The sequence below is a fragment of the Mesoplodon densirostris genome, chromosome 3 (genome assembly GCF_025265405.1).
Source record: "Mesoplodon densirostris isolate mMesDen1 chromosome 3, mMesDen1 primary haplotype, whole genome shotgun sequence".
NCBI lineage: Eukaryota > Metazoa > Chordata > Mammalia > Artiodactyla > Ziphiidae > Mesoplodon > Mesoplodon densirostris.
Window position 1 is genome coordinate 90559611 of NC_082663.1, and position 16856 is coordinate 90576466.

The window sequence follows — 16856 nt, forward strand, 5'->3', positions numbered from 1 at the left end:
TACAAACCAAGAAGTCAGGGTTAGAAATATGAGGGCAGGAGGCAAAAAATGAGAAACTGTGACAGGGCTGTAAACTGCACATTCAACCAGTGACCAAGGAACATCTTAGAAATTCTCCTAGTTTCAAGGATTGAATGAGAGCAGATAACATCAGAGCCATGCTTTGGCATACTGAATCATGTTAGACAAAGAAAGTGGGTGTTTGCCAGGAGAATCCTTCCCAAACCTTCCCAGCCTTTGACAGAGTTTTTCTTACATAGTTAATTATTTCTTTAGGCTGTAATATCTTAACATATTATATATAAAATATTTAAAATTTTGCTTCTTCTAATGTGTTTGAAATTTGAAATTAGTTTTATGCTGTGAAAATGGAGAAAAACATGAATTACATCTTCAAAACTGAGGAAATAGGTTAGGGAGAAGATAAAATGCATTACTTATTGGAAAAGTTGTGTAAAGAAAGGGGAGAGAGTAAGCAGGGGATGGACAAGCTAGGTAAGCATAGCATCGTGATTTTAAATGTCGTGAGCGTGATGAACTGCCAAAGTTGATCTCCAGTAGGAGCCTACCATACTCCATGTGTCCATTTTTACCTTTTTCTCTGTAGTGAACAGTTCTGACTCCTTGAATTTTTTCCTGCAGCTCACGTTTTCTGCCTAGACATATGATCATTCCCGTGAGACTTCACTGCACGTTTTCTCAAGTGTCTTCCTCATCCCTAATGTGTAATCCTTCAACATGGACCTGCTACTTTAGCTAAGATATGACCAGCAACGAATAGTAAGGTAGGATTACTTTACTCTTCTTAGTAAATTACTAAATAAATTTATATATATATATACACACACACACACATATATTAATACATATATATACATATATATATTTTTTTCCTCTGAAACTGTGAAAACAGTTTTGACTTGTCTTAATTTTATAGTGTTCTTTATGTTATTCTCCTACCTAGGCAGGCTACAATCATTTTATATTTGTGTTATTTATTTTTTTGCTTAGCATTTATCCTACTGCATTCTATTCCATTTGTGATTTAGTTATTATTTTTTTCAACTAACACTTACAGTCAGCAGAAGCCAACTCTGTATCTCTTTCCCGACCTGTGTGCCCACCAGTCCCATATTTTCAACTGCCTTATACCAAACTCAGTGTATTTTATTTTTCTTCTTAAACACTTACTTCTCCTGGTTTTTGTATTTCCATTAATAGCATTATTAGTCCATTATCCTATATTCACTTACTATTTTATTCATTTATTTGATGCACATTAATAGGCTTGTATTAAGGATCAGAGAATTTCCTGGGGATTCTGGTGATATAATGATGGATAAGTTGGATATCCTATCTTTATAGCTTATATTCTAGAGGATGGGAGAGGTTAAAAACTACACTGACAAAATAATTATGAATTGCTGTAAATGTTTTGAAGGAAAACAAATGACTTGGAGATAAGGTGGCCGGAGCTACTTCAGATAGGGTGGTCACAAAAATCTCCTCTAAGGAGTTGGTATTTAAGGTGAAACCTATATATGAAAAGGAGCTATTTTAAGGAGGGTGTGTGTGTGTTGGGGGAGCATGGTGGTGGTGATATTTTTGGTGAGGAAAGCATTCTCATTTGAAGGAATGGAAGAGTGAAATAAGTCAAACAGAGAAAGGCAAATACACACAAAAGTGTGTTCTCACTTTTATGTGGAATCTTAAAAAGCCAAACTCATAGAAATAGAGAGTGGAATTGTGGTTGCCAGAGGCTGGGAAATGGGAGAAATGGGGAGATGCTGGTCAAAGAGTGCAAACTCCTAGCTATAAGATGAATAAGTTCTGGGGATCTAATGTAGAACATGGTGAATCTAATTTAAAATACTGTATTATATACTTGAAAGTTTTTAAGAGAGTAGATCTTAAATGCTATCACCACTCACACACACACACACACACACACACACACACAGACTCAGTTGTAATTATGTGAAGGTATGGAGATGTTAACCAACTTTATTGTGATAATCATTTTACAATGTATACATGCATCTAATTATTACATTGTACACCTTAAACTTACATATCTTATATGTCAATAATATCTCAATAAAGCTGGGTGGAAAAAAAGAAAAAAAAAAAGGAATAGTGGGTACAAAGACTTTGAAGGAGGAAAGAGCTTGGTGAATTTGAGGAATTTAAAAAACCGCATTGTGGCTGACATAGTAGGAGAGACCGAGATGGGTAGGAAGAAGTTATATTCAGGGCTTTGAAGGGTTTGGCATGTAGTTTGTTTTGTTCTTAAATGATATCATCATTTTAGCTACTATGTGAGGAATGGACTAAGTGGGCTGGAACTGAAAGCTGGCAATTTTAGGAGCTAAGGTGAAAGATAGTGGTGCCCTGATTAAGATGCTAGCAACAAGAGCGAGATGGATGGATTTGAGCTGACTTTCTTTTTTTTTTAGTCAAAATCTATGGATATTTTTGGTGTGGAAAGAGTGTTACTCAAGGATGACTCCATGATTTTTGGGTTTTGAGCAACTGGGTGGATGCTAGCATCAGGTACAGAATCTTTTTAGATAATTATCTTTCCCATTATCTCAAGGATTAGTTGTTTTACCAAAAGGGAAATTAATTATAATGCTACAAATAACATTAGTACTGGAAATAAAAGCATCTGACAAATTTGTAATATGTACTAGTTAATACTCTGTTTTGCTTTATTTAGATGCAAACACATAGTTTTTAATTCAGTAGAAATTGAATAGATATTAAAGTAGACCTTTCCACTTCTGTGTTACTTATTTTTTCTAAGTTAATTAGTAGTCATATCTTTCTTTTGTATTTTTTTTGCTGAAGAATTTTTACAGTGTTTTCAAAAGAGAGGAGTTAATATTTATTGTTTGTGACAAGCATTTGGCTAGCTGTTTTAAATACTTTATTTTTTTTTACAGTCCTGTGAGTTTTCCCTCTTCGCATATGGTTATCTTTTGAGTTTTAGAGCTGAGAAGAAGTAGTTGAATAATGGGATTTTGTAGCTGGAAGGTTACCTTAGAGATCATTCACTTCCTCTTCTTTCAGCTGAGACCTAGAGAGCTTCCATGACCTGCCCAAGATCACACAGTTCATTTTTAAGTTTGCTGAGACTAGTGCTGCTTTTACCCCTTATGCTTCTGTCAAGCTGACATCTTCTCAATCCATCTTCCCACCCCTTCAATATTTCATTTTGAAAATGTTCAATGCTACAGAAAAAATGGAAAATGCGGGACAATGAACACCCATATTACCTTTCATCTGTATTCACTCACTGTTAATTTTTGCTACATTTTCTCTCTTTATTTATTTATATATTTTAAAAACTGCTGGAAACTATATTAAAAATATATATTATATTTATATCATAATATATAAATATATAATATAAATTTTTAAGCATGCATTTCCTAAGAATATGGATGATTTTCTGCATGATTATAATATCAATATTTATATAAGAAAATTAACATTAATTTAAGAATATGTTTAATATAATGGTCCATATTCAGATCTCCCCAGTTGTCCCTAAACATTTTTTTTTGAGTTTTTTGGATTTAGGATTCAATCAGGTTTCATGCACTGTGTTTGATTCTTATCTCTTTATTCTGTTTTAATCTTGAACAGTCCCCACCTCTTTTTGTTTTTCATTATCTATCTGTATTTTCTCTTAAAATATATAGTTTGTGTATACTTAATGTCTTTCTTGAGAATTGCCTGGTTTCTGAGAACATTATTCATCCAAAACTTATTTGCAGTTTGCTTTTTCCTTCCAATTCTCTGAGGTTGCTGGAGATAAAATTGTTTATTCCAAGCTTTTTTGAAAAAACATCAATCCAACTTTAAATATACTTTGGCTGAGGTTTCTACATTTGGTTGCATTAAGTTAAAGATAAAAAATAACTGAGAAATTTATGTTGTATTCAACCCACTGGCACCAGTTAGCAACTGAAATTCATTTAAGACAACTGAAGTCTGCAGGAGTTATTACCCCACCTACTGTGGCCCACTCCCACCTCCTAACCAGTTGATTATACCTAGGAATATATATGTAGTCACTGTGGACGTTACAAAGCTGTAGCAGTCTAAGTCTTCATCTTTGAAAAATGCACAATTTCAAGTGGGAAGTAGATTGAAATGCAAATGATATATAAGTAAGTTAGTAGAGACAATCAGAGCTAGGCACAATAAGAAAAGATCTAAGTACCTGCTCTCTCTGGTACTTGTGTAGGGCTGGCCTTCAGTGAGTGTTCTCTTTCTTCCTTCCTTGCTGGCTTTTGAGTTTCACAGATTTGTTTGGTTTTCTTTAAGAATTACATGGCATTTAGGAACAAGTGGAGCTTTGTGGGGAGGAAGTGGGAGGTAAGTTTTAAGCAGTATTTTCAAAGTGGAGAGAGTCATATTTTGGTTGAGAGGAAAGGAAGAAAGTGCCAGTGAGGAAGGAACTACTCTGGATGTTTTAGGGATGTCTATGAAGACTTTTCCTTCAGCCAGGATTAGATTATACTTCTGTTTTTTTACTATACTTGGTACAGGGATTCCTTAGGGCAGTTATTGTTAGATATTAAAACTCTTCCTTTCCTCTAATAAGCTTCCTGAGGCTGTGACCAGTACTTTTTTATCTCTGTACTCAGGATTTCACTTAGTGTCTGGCATATTGTAGACATTTTTAAAGTACTTATTGGATGAATAAATAAATGAATGGGGCTTCCCTGGTGGCGCAGTGGTTGAGAGTCCGCCTGCCAATGCAGGGGACACGGGTTCGTGCCCCGGTCTGGGAAGATCCCACATGCCATGGAGCCACTGGGCCCGTGAGCCATGGCTGCTGAGCCTGCGCGTCCGGAGCCTGTGCTCCGCAATGGGAGAGGCCACAACAGTGAGAGGCCCGCATACCGCAAAAATAAATAAATAAATAAATAAATGAAAGGCGTTTACTAAGACACAGAGCAAAAAGACAAAGATTCCTTTCCTGGGCAACTACAGTAATGGTTCAACCTGTGGTTAGATCAATTTATTGTTGAGGTGCTGAATTAGAGCTAGAATTGGTTCAGGTAAAACCTGAAAAAAATGAGGGAATAGAGAAGGATGAGACTTTTGGTTCAGGAGCCTGGGATATGGAACAGGGATAAAATTGTTCTCTGGAAACCAGAAGCATTCTGTGAGAGGGGTCAAGATTCTGTTACGTGAATACAACTGGGAGATTTTTCTGTCTCATGATATAAATACCTTTGTCATTTTCTGAATAAAAATAAATTAACTATATTTGAGGGAGAAATAAATTTTTTTTTTTTGGCCACTCCGTGCAGCATGAGAGATCTTAGTTCCCCGACCAGGAATCGAACCTTAGCCCCCTGCATTGCAAGCATGAGGTCTTAACCACTGGACTGCCAGGGTAGTCCCATGAAGGAGAAATAATTTTTAATGTTAAGCATTCATCTCTGAAATTTGATTTTTATCTTCTCAGTCCTCAGTTTTAAAAAAAACCTGTTGGGGAGTCTTTTCTTTAAATTTTGTTAACATTATAAAATGAATATATCCTCTTATAAAAATACAAACTAGAGATACATAAAATAAAAAGTGACATTCTTCCCAGTATTCTAACTCTCATTCTTCAGAGGTAGCTAATGTTAAAGGTTTGATGTGTATCAGTTTGAACTTTTAAAACGTATATAGTCATCCCTTGGTGTCTGCCAGGGATATCAATGATGCAGGACCCCCTGCTGATACCAGAATCTGAGGTTGCTCAAGTCTCTTATATAGATGGCATGGTATTTGCATGTAGCCTACACACATCCTCCCATGTACAGGCTACCTCAGAGATATTGTGGGTTTGGTTCTAGGCTACTGCAATAAGGCGAATATTGCAGTAAAGCAAGTCACACTAATGTTTTGGTTTCCCAGTGCGTATAAAAGTTATGTTTACACTGTACTGTGGTTTACTAAGTGTGCAATAAATAGCATTGTTTTAAAAAACAATGTACATACCTTGATTAAAAAATGCTTTATTGCTGAAAAATGCTAACCATCACCTGAGCTTTCAGTGAATCATAGTAGTAACATCAAAGATCACTGATCACAGATCACCATAACAGATATAGTAGTAATGAAAAGTTTGAATTACTGAGAGAATTACCAAAATGTAACACAGAGACATGAAGTGAGCAACTGCTGTTGGAAAAATGGCGCCCACAGACTTGCTCGATGTGGGGTTGCTACAGACCATCAATTTGTAAAAAACACATTATCTGCGAAGTGAAAGAAAGTGGAGTGCAATAAAAACGAGCTATGCCTGTACTTTAAATCATCTGTAGATTACTTATAATACCGAAAACAATATAAATGTTATAGAAATAGTTGCTGGCATGTGGCAAATTTAAGTGTTGCTTTTTGGAACTTTGAGGAATTTCTTTTTTCTTGAATATTTTGATCCATGGTTGGTTGAATCCATGGATGCGGAACCTGTGTATATGAAGGGCCAACTGTATTAAAAAACATGTGTGTTTATATTTGTATAATTTAAAAAAGAGGATCATTTGATATACATATTCTGAAATTTGCTTTTCCTACTTGTCCTTTCATTTCTACTTATACTTCATGTACTTCCAAAATTTGTTTGATGTGGCTTTATATTTGAAACGTAAGAGGACAGAATCATGAGCAGAGAGTAACAGGCAAAACCCAGAGTTAATCGAATATCTGAGGAAGATAAATTTAAAAAGCTCATGCTAAGGAAAATACGTGCTAGTTTTTATTGTGTAATTGCTATCTTTGACTTGTTTAATCTCTATGAAATTGTAAAAGTAATCATTTTTCATATGATGCACTTCAGAATAAACACATAAGAGATAATTAGAGTCAAACTTTGAGGCTCATGGAGTACATCTATGGGAATATACCTATATGCCTGACATCGTATGAGAAACATGAGGATACAGTCATGAATAGGATACTGTCATTCCTGAATGTTATGATAACAAAGGGCAGAGGCAAGAGAAGGCTGCCTAGTGGAGGTGATCTGAGCACAGTCTTGAAATACTAGTAAGAGGTAGTGAAGCTTTAAAAAAAAGTGGCTAGGGGGAAGAAAGAAGGATTGATTAAGAGTTGAAGGTTTTTAGGACAAGTACAATAGAAAGAAAGTTAAGGGAGGTCAGTTGATTCACAGTGTGTAGGGAAAGAAGTAGGGGGGCTCTATGTCCTAGTTTGTCTAGGACAGACCTAGGTTTACACCTGTAGTCCTGGCATAATGAAGAATAACACCTCATTTTACTCTGAAAAGTACCCTAGTTCTGGATGATAAGTGACATCCTTACCCTAGAAGGGAGAGAATATAGGGGGAGCTGATAAATTTTAGAGGAAATGGTGACTGGAGATCATTTTGAGGTCAAAGAGAAGGTATAGTAGCAGTTTAGACTCCAGAGAGGAGTAGGAAGGTAGTAGGTTATGGTCTAGAACTAGAATAGTAAAATTTACCATTGCAGAGATGAAACAGTTTTGGATTCAGATGGGTAGTTGAAATGGACTTGATTGAATGGATCTTTGGAGAAGAGAAAGACTACAGAGGTTAAAATCTCCATGGATGAAGGTAAGACTTGGGTTGGAGAATAAGATTGGGAGCAAGTGGAGATTGAGAGGCAGATATGGAAATAATAACAGCAAGGTGGAATAGAACCTGGTAGAGCTGAATGGTGTAAATTTCAAAGGAGAAGAGATTTTTGAATAAGATTGGAAAAGCAGTGATTTGGAAATGGCGCTAGGGAATCAGGATAATGTTACCCACCCCTCATCCCCCCCTGCCGCTCCCCCCACCCCCCAGCCCCATGGATGTGGGTGGTGGAATGTAGGGAAGGTGTAGTCTCCACGTAAGAGCCTGTGTTTTGGGGGAACCAGGTTTCTGATGGGAATTAAAGGGTAGAGATTTAAGGAAGTTTATTTACAAACTGAATGGAATTCTAGAAGAACAATTTAGGAAGAAAACAGATTTGTTGGAGCATGACTGTAAAGAAGGATAGGACAGGAGTGGGAGTTAGGCCTTGCCTTTTGGGAAAAGATGGAATTATACAAAAAAGCCAAGAATGAAATTGACTTTCCTCCATGTTTTAAAGAGTGGCACAAAGTTTGCCTGATATGGGCTCTCTGACAGGCTTTCTCACTGCAGAGTAGGGACTGGCTTTGGCCTAGTTCATATAACTTATAACTGATGAAACCTTGTTGGTTGCCATTCTGTTAGTATATGTGTGCCTTTATTGAGCCTATTTGAAAGTACACATGGGTTTTGAAATTATTTTTACTTCTCCCTACATTGTTACTCTCCTTGAAGGAAAAAAATTTGGCCTTAATTTGAAAACTGAACTCTTTTATAATAATTGATCATATAGGAAGAGTTAAAAGGCCAAGAGGTATCTGGATAACAGTTATAGTTTGAGAATTTAGGGCATACAAGTTAGTATGCATTGTGCACTTAATCCTTTTAACTTTGTTCCCCTGTTTTCCTTCAAATTAGCCATGGTTCGCAAACATGTTCCCCATTTTTCCACCTGTGTATCCTTGCTTATGTTCAAACTTGTATTTAGAAAGGAGCCCTCCTCCATCACTTGCTCTTCTATGTTCTCTCTTGTGTGGGTGCTCTCTCTCATGCTTTATTAGCAATGACTGCTTTTTAATGTCTCTCCAAAGCCGGACACACTAAATACTTTGTCTCATCTAATCTTCACAATAACCCTGCAAACTAGGTATTACTATCCCCATTTTAAAGATAAGAAAACCGATCTTTTAGGAGGTTAATTAAAATGTGCAGTTACACAGTTATGAAATGGTGGAGTTAGGATTTCAACCCAGGACTGTTTCCAAAGCCACCTCTACACACACCTTTGCAGAGAGACATGCATGTACATGAGCTCCTTTCATGACTATCCCTCAAGGCTTGCCAGAGAATTTTTTTTGATTAAAAATAGTTTTTCTAGCTTTAATGAGATATAATTGACATATAACATTGTATAAGTTTAAGGTGTAGAGCATGATACACATATAATTGTGAAATGATCTTCTCTTCTTAATAAAGGTTTTTTGAGTACTCTGCTCAGCTGTACTCTTTCCTTTCTCTGTGTCTTTGTAGCACTTTGTACCTCAGGCTTTTATATTCTGTGAAGGCTTCCCTGATTGTCTCTAGAAATGTGGTACATACTTCCCCTGTATCCCCACTGAGCTCATAACCAATTTGTATTTGTGAACCTGTTTAATTATATGGCATTTGTTTGTTTCCACATTTGTTAACCCTAGTAGGTGGTGAGCTTCTTGAGACTAGGGGCTGTAATTTTATGCATCTTGATATTCCCAGCACTAAGAAATATGCCTGGCAAATAGGTGCTCACTAATGTTGCTGAATGAATTTTGAATGAATTGTGTCATTGTTACCTGTGAACATGTCTATTTATTCTTAATACACAGTAAGTTGTTTGAAGGCAGCAATCCAGGATTTTATTTATGTTTGTATCCCTAACAGTATCTCTCCCATGGTTACTCAATAAATACCTGTTGATTTATATAATAGCTTAAAACAAATAAACAAAAATTCTGTTAATAATCCTGCTCTGCCCAAATAATTTTAAATATCAGTACTTCAAATACATTTTTTTTTTTTTTGCGGTACGCGGGCTTCTCACCATTGTGGCCTCTCCTGTTACGGAGCACAGGCTCTGGACGCGCAGCCTCAGCGGCCATGGCTCACAGGCCCAGCCGCTCTGCAGCATGCGGGATCTTCCCGGACCGGGGCACGAACCTGCATCCCCTGCATCGGCAGGCGGACTCTCAACCACTGTGCCACCAGGGAAGCCCCAAATACATTAAAAAAAAAACCAGTTAATTTAAAAGCAAACATGTTGTTCATTTGTTTATAAACTTCACACAGCTTTTATTCAGTGTTCTCTCTCAATGAAACATCATTATCTATTAATGCTGTTCCCATAGGCTGTCTGGCTAATCTAGTGCTGTGTCAGTTGAATTTAACTTTTATTTTATTATTTATTTATTTATTTATTTTTTGCGGTACGCGGGCCTCTCACTTTTGTGGCCTCTCCCGTTGCAGAGCACAGGCTCCGGATGTGCAGGCTCAGCGGCCATGGCTCACGGGCCCAGCCGCTCCGCGGCATGTGGGATCTTCCCAGACTGGGGCACGAACCCATGTCCCCTGCATTGGCAGGCGGACTCTCAACAACTGCACCACCAGGGAAGCCCTAAAGCAACACTTTGAAATAAGGAAGAAAGTGTTGGGGGAGTTTTAGATACCATATCTGTAAGGTGGTCAAGGTCAGCATATATTAACTGATAATGAATGATATTGTCTTTGTGATTAAACTTTGGTGACTGTTCATTCCAGCCTCTTTAACTGCTTCTGAAAAAGCACCTCATTTTGTATTCATGTGAGGTCAATTTTTTGTTTTGTAACTGTGGTTATTACTTGCACACTTGGTGGCTTTTTGTGACTTTGTTTCTGTCTTGCTGCAAGCAGCTTAAGACTTTGTTCACATAGTCACTATTTCTGACTTCTGTCAGTATTGAAACATATAAAAGGTAAGAAATACCGTTAAGTAATTATTTTTGTACTTGGGCAAATGATTTTATAGTCTTTATCAATGAACAAACATATTCTGATAAAGTAACTAGAACCATAAACTGATTTGGAGGGGTTTTATTAGTCAAGGAGTATAAATTCAAATTCTATAATTTCTTTTTTAAATTTTTAAATTTAATTTATTTTTTATACAGCAGGTTCTTATTAGTCATCAGTTTTATACACATCAGTGTATACATGTCAATTCCAATCGCCCAATTCATCACACCACCATACCCACCCCCCGTGGCTTCACCCCCTTGGTGTCCATACGTTTGTTCTCTACATATGTGTCTCAACTTCTGCCCTATAAACCAGTTCATCTGTACCATTTTTCTAGGTTCCACATATATGCACTATTATACGATATTTGTTTTTCTCCTTCTGACTTACTTCACTCTGTATGACAGTCTCTAGATCCATCCACGTCTCAACAAGTACCAATTTCATTCCTTTTTGTGGCTGAGTAATATTCCATTGTATATATGTACCACATCTTCTTTATCTGTTCAACTGTCGACGGGCATTTAGGTTGCTTCCATGACCCGGCTATTGCAAATAGTGCTGCAGTGAACATTGGGGTACATGTGTCTCTTTGAATTATGGTTTTCTCTGGGTATATGCCCAGTACTGGGATTGCTGGGTCATATAGTAGTTCTATTCTTAGTTTTTTAAGGAACCTCCATACTGTTCTCCATAGTGGCTGTATCAATTTACATTCCCACCAACAGTGCAAGAGGGTTCCCTTTTCTCCACACCCTCTCCAACATTTGTTGTTTGTAGATTTTCTGATGATGCCCATTATAACTGGTGTGAGGTGATACCTCACTGTAGTTTTGCTTTTCATTTCTCTAATAATTAGTGATGTTGAGCAGCTTTTCATGTGCTTCTTGGCCATCTGCATGTCTTATTTGGAGAAATGTCTAATTAGGTCTTCTGCCCATTTTTGGATTGGGTTGTTTGTTTTCTTAATATTGAGCTGCAAGAGCTGTTTATATATTTTGGAGATTAATCCTTTGTCCATTGATTCATTTGCAAATATTTTCTCTCATTCTGAGGGTTGTCTTTCTGTCTTATTTATGGTTTCCTTTGATGTGCAAAAGCTTTGAAGTTTCATTAGGTCCCATTTGTTTATTTTTGTTTTTATTTCCATTACTCTAGGAGGTGAATCAAAAAAGATATTGCTGTGATTCATGTCAAAGAGTGTTCTTCCTATGTTTTCCTCTAAGAGTTTTATAGTGGCCAGTCTTACATATAGGTCTCTAATCCATTTTGAGTTTATTTTTGTGTATGGTATTAGGGAGAGTTGTAATTTCATTCTTGTACATGTAGCTGTCCAGTTTTCCCAGCACCATTTATTAAAGAGATTGTCTTTCTCCACTGTGTACCCTTGCCTCCTTTGTCATAGATTAGTTGACCATAGGTGCGTGGGTTTATCTCTGGGCTTTCTATCCTGTTCCATTGATCTGTGTTTCTGTTTTTGTGCCAGTACCATATTGTCTTGATTACTGTAGCTTTGTAGTATAGTCTGAAGTCAGGGAGTCTGATTCCTCCAGCTTCATTTTTTTCCCTCAAGACTGCTTTGGCTATTCGGGGTCTTTTGTGTTTCCATACAAATTTTAAGACATTTTGTTCTAGTTCTGTAAAAACTGCCATTGGTAATTTGATAGGGATTGCATTGAATCTGTAGATTGCTTTGGGTAGTATAGTCATTTTCACAATATTGATTCTTCCAATCCAAGAACATGGTATATCTCTCCATCTGTTGGTATCATCTTTAATTTCTTTCATCAGTGTCTTATAGTTTTCTGCATACAGGTCTTTTGTCTCCCTACGTAGGTTTATTCTTTTTGTTGCAAAGGTAAATGGGAGTGTTTCTTAATTTCTCCTTCAGATTTTTCATCATTAGTGTGTAGGAATGCAAGAGATTTCTGTGCATTAATTTTGTATCCTGCAATGTACCAAATTCATTGATTAGCTCTAGTAGTTATCTGGTTGCATCTTTAGGATTCTCTGGGTATCGTATCATGTCATCTGCCAACAGTGACAGTTTTACTTCTTCTTTTCCAATTTGTATTCCTTTTATTTATTTTTCTTCTCTGATTGCCATGGCTGGGGCTTCCAAAACTATGTTGAATAATAGTGGTGAGAGTGGACATCCTTGTCTTGTTCCTGATCTTAGAGGAAATGGTTTCAGTTTTTCACCATTGAGAATGATGTTTGCTGTGGGTTTGTCATATATGACCTTTATTATGTTGAGGTAGGTTCCCTGTATGCCCACTTTCTGGAGAGTTTTTATCATAAATGGGTGTTGAATTTTTTCAAAAGGTTTTTCTGCATCTATTGAGATGATCATATGGTTTTACTTCTTCAATTTGTTAATATGGTGTATCACATTGATTGATTTGTGTTTATTGAAGAATCCTTGCATCCCTGTGATAAATCCCACTTGATCATGTAGTATGATCCTATTAATGTGTTGTTGGATTCTGTTTGCTAGTATTTTGTTGAGGATTTTTGCATCTATATTCATCAGTGATATTGGTCTGTAATTTTCTCTTTTTGTAGTATCTTTGTCTGGTTTTGGTATCAGGGTGATGGTGGCCTCATAGAATGAGTTTGGGAGTGTTCCTTCCTCTGCAATGTTTTGGAAGAGTTTGAGAAGGATGGTTGTTAGCTCTTCTTTAAATGTTTGATAGAATTCACCTGTGAAGCCATCTGGTGCTGGACTTTTGTTTGTTGGAAGATTTTAAATCACAGTTTCAATTTCATTACTTGTGATTGGTCTGCTCATATTTTCCATTTCTTCCTGGTTCACTCTTGGAAGGTTCTACCTTTCTAAGAATTTGTCCATTTCTTCCAGGTTGTCCATTTTATAGGCATAGAGTTGCTTGTAGTAGTCTCTTAGGATGCTTTGTATTTCTGCTGTGTCTGTTGTAACTTCTCCTTTTTCATTTCTAATTTTATTGATTTGAGTCCTCTCCCTCTTTTTCTTGTTGAGTCTGGCTAATGGTTTATCAATTTTGTTTATCTTCTCAAAGAACCAGCTTTTAGTTTTATTGATCTTTGCTATTGTTTTCTTTGTTTCTGTTTCATTTATTTCTGCTCTGATCTATATGATTTCTTTCCTTCTGCTAACTATGGGTTTTGTTTGTTGTTCTTTCTCTAGTTCCTTTAGGTGTAAGGTTAGATTGTTTATTTGAGATTTTTCTTGTTTCCTGAGGTAGGCTTATATAGCTGTAGACTTCCCTCTTAGAACTGCTTTTGCTGCATCCCATAGGTTTTGGATCATCGTGTTTTCCTTGTCATTTGTCTCTAGGTATTTTTTGATTTCCTCTTTGATTTCTTCAGTGATCTCTTGGTTATTTAGTAACATATTGTTTAGCCTACATGTGTTTGTGTTTTTTACGTTTTTTTCCCTGCAATTCATTTCTATTCTCATAGTGTTGTGGTCAGAAATGTTGCTTGATATGATTTCAATTTTCTTAAACTTACTGAGGCTTGATTTGTGACCCAAGATGTGATCTATCCTGGAGAATGTTCCATGCACACTTGAGAAGAAAGTGTAATCTACTGTTTTTGGATGGCGTGTCCTATAAATATCAATTAAATCTATCTGGTCTATTGTGTCATTTAAAGCTTCTGTTTCCTTATTTTCATGTTGGATGATCTGTCCATTGGTGTAAGTGAGGTGTTAAAGTCCCCCACTATTATTTTGTTACTGTCAATTTCCTCTTTTATAGCTGTTAGCAGTTGCCTTATGTATTGGGCATGTTTATGCTCCTATGTTGGGTGCATAAACATTTTCAATTGTTATATCTTCTTCTTGGATTGATCCCTTGATCATTATGTAGTGTCCTTCCTTGTCTCTTGTAACATTCTTTATTTTAAAGTCTATTTTATCTGATATGAGTATAGCTACTCCAGCTTTCTTTTGATTTCCATTTGCATGGAATATCTTTTTCCATCCCCTCACTTTCAGTCTGTATGTGTTCCTAGGTCTGAAGTGGGTCTCTTGTAGACAGCATATATATGGGTCTTGTTTTTGTATCCATTCAGCAAGCCTGTGTCTGTCTGTTGGCTGGAGCATTTAATCCATTCACGTTTAAGGTAATTATTGATATGTATGTTCCTATGACCATTTTCTTAATTGTTTTGGGTTTGTTTTTGTAAGTCCTTTTCTTCTCTTCTATTTCCCACTTAGAGAAGTTCCTTTAGCATTTGTTGTAGAGCTGGTTTGGTGGTGCTGAATTCTCTTAGCTTTTGCCTGTCTGTAAAGCTTTTGATTTCTCCATGGAATCTGAATGAGATCCTTGCTGGGTAGAGTAATCTTGGTTGTAGGTTCTTCCCTTTCATCACTTTAAGTATATCATGCCACTCCCTTCTGGCTTGTAGAGTTTGTGCTGAGAAATCAGCTGTTAACCTTATGGGAGTTCCCTTGTATGTTATTTGTTGTTTTTCCCTTGCTGCTTTCAGTAATCTTTCTTTGTGTTTAATTTTTGTCAATTTGATTACTATGTGTCTCGGCGTGTTTCTTCTTGGGTTTATCCTGTATGGGACTCACTGCACTTCCTGGACTTGGGTGGCTCTTTTCTTTCCCATGTTAGGGAAGTTTTCGACCATAATCTCTTCAGATATTTTCTCTGGTCCTTCCTCTCTCTCTTCTCCTTCTGGGACTCCTGTAATGCGAGTGTTGTTGCATTTAATGTTGTCCTAGAGGTCTCTTAGGATGTCTTTGTTTCTTTTCATTCTTTTTTCTTTATTTTGTTATGCAGCAGTGAATTCCACTACTCTGTCTTCCAGGTCAGTTATCTGTTCTTCTGCCTCAGTTATTGTACTATTGATTCCTTCTAGTGTAGTTTTCATTTCAGTTATTGTATGGTTCATCTCTGTTTGTTTGTTCTTTAATTCTTCTAGGTCTTTGTTAAACATTTCTTGCATCTTCTCGATCTTTGCCTCTATTCTCTTTCCAAGGTCCTGGGTCATCTTCACTATCATTATTCTGAATTCTTTTTCTGGAAGCTTGCCTCTTTCCACTTCATTTAGTTGCTTTACTGGGGTTTTATCTTGTTCCTTCATCTGGTACATAGTCTTCTGCTTTTTCATCTTGTCTATCTTTCTGTGAATGTGGTTTCTGTTCCACAGGCTGCAGGATTGTAGTTCTTCTTGCTTCTGCTGTCTGCCGTTTGGTGGATGAGGCTATCTAAGAGGTTTGTGCAAACTTCCTGATGGGAGGGACTGGTGGTGGGTAGAGCTCACTCTTGCTCTGGTGGGCAGAGCTTAGTAAAACTTTAATCTGCTTCACTGCTGATGGGTGGGGCTGGGTTCCCTCCCTTTTGGTTGTTTAGCCTTTGGCAACCCAACACTGGAGTGTGCCTGGGCTCTTTGGTGGGGCTAATGGCAGACTTTGGGAGGGCTCACGCCAAGGAGTACTTCCTAGAACCTCTGCTGCCAGTGTCCTTGTCCCCACCGTGAGCCACAGCCACCCCCACCTCTGCAGGAGACCCTCCAACACTAGCAGGTAGGTCTGGTTCAGTCTCCCCTGGGGTCACTGCTCCTTCCCTTGGGTCCCAATGTGCACACTGCTTTGTGTGTGCCCTCCGAGAGTGGAGTCTCTGTTTCCCCCAGTCCTGTCAAAGTCCTGCAATCAAATCCCACTAGCCTTCAAAGTGTGATTCTCTAGGAATTACTCCTCCCATTGCCAGACCCCCAGGTTGGGAACCGTGATGTGGGGCTCAGAACCTTCTCTCCAGTGGGTGGGCTTCTGTGGTATAAGGGTTCTCCAGCCTATGTGTCACCCACCCAGCAGTTGTGGGATTTGATTTTACTGTGATTATGCCCCTCCTACCATCTCAATGTACCTTCTCTTTTGTCTTTGGATGTGGGGTATCTTTTTTGGTAAGTTCCAGTGTCTTCCTGTCGATGATTGTCCAGCAGCTAGTTGTGATTCCGGTGTTCTCACACGAGGGAGTTAGAGCATGTCCTTCTACTCCGCCATCTTCCTATTAAATTTCTTGCCAGCTTATGAAAATTTGTCTTGGAGGAAGAATGAAAGATTTCCTGTTTCTATGGCACAGCTTTTATTCACTTATTTTTTGATTTTTCTATGTAAGCATACCTTCCGTGGTATATTTGAATTTTATTTCAATGTTAGAAAAAAGAAATGATTAAAGAAATACTTTTGATAATAATATATCATCTGTGTTAACATAAATCTTCCTTACTT

General features: G+C 37.3%; 1 protein-coding gene across 5 annotated transcripts in view; it reads left to right on the top strand.

Annotated features, from left to right (window-relative positions):
* FER (FER tyrosine kinase) overlaps positions 1–16856 on the top strand; it is a 470473-nt gene that overhangs the window by 14986 nt on the left and 438631 nt on the right. For 4 of the 5 annotated variants that reach the window (XM_060093230.1, XM_060093228.1, XM_060093233.1 and 1 more), the window contains exon 2: positions 643–785. The exons of the other annotated variant lie outside the window; for it this stretch is intronic. The gene's annotated coding sequence lies outside the window, so the exon portion shown is untranslated. The remainder of the gene's footprint in view (positions 1–642; positions 786–16856) is intronic. 5 annotated transcript variants of the gene reach the window in all.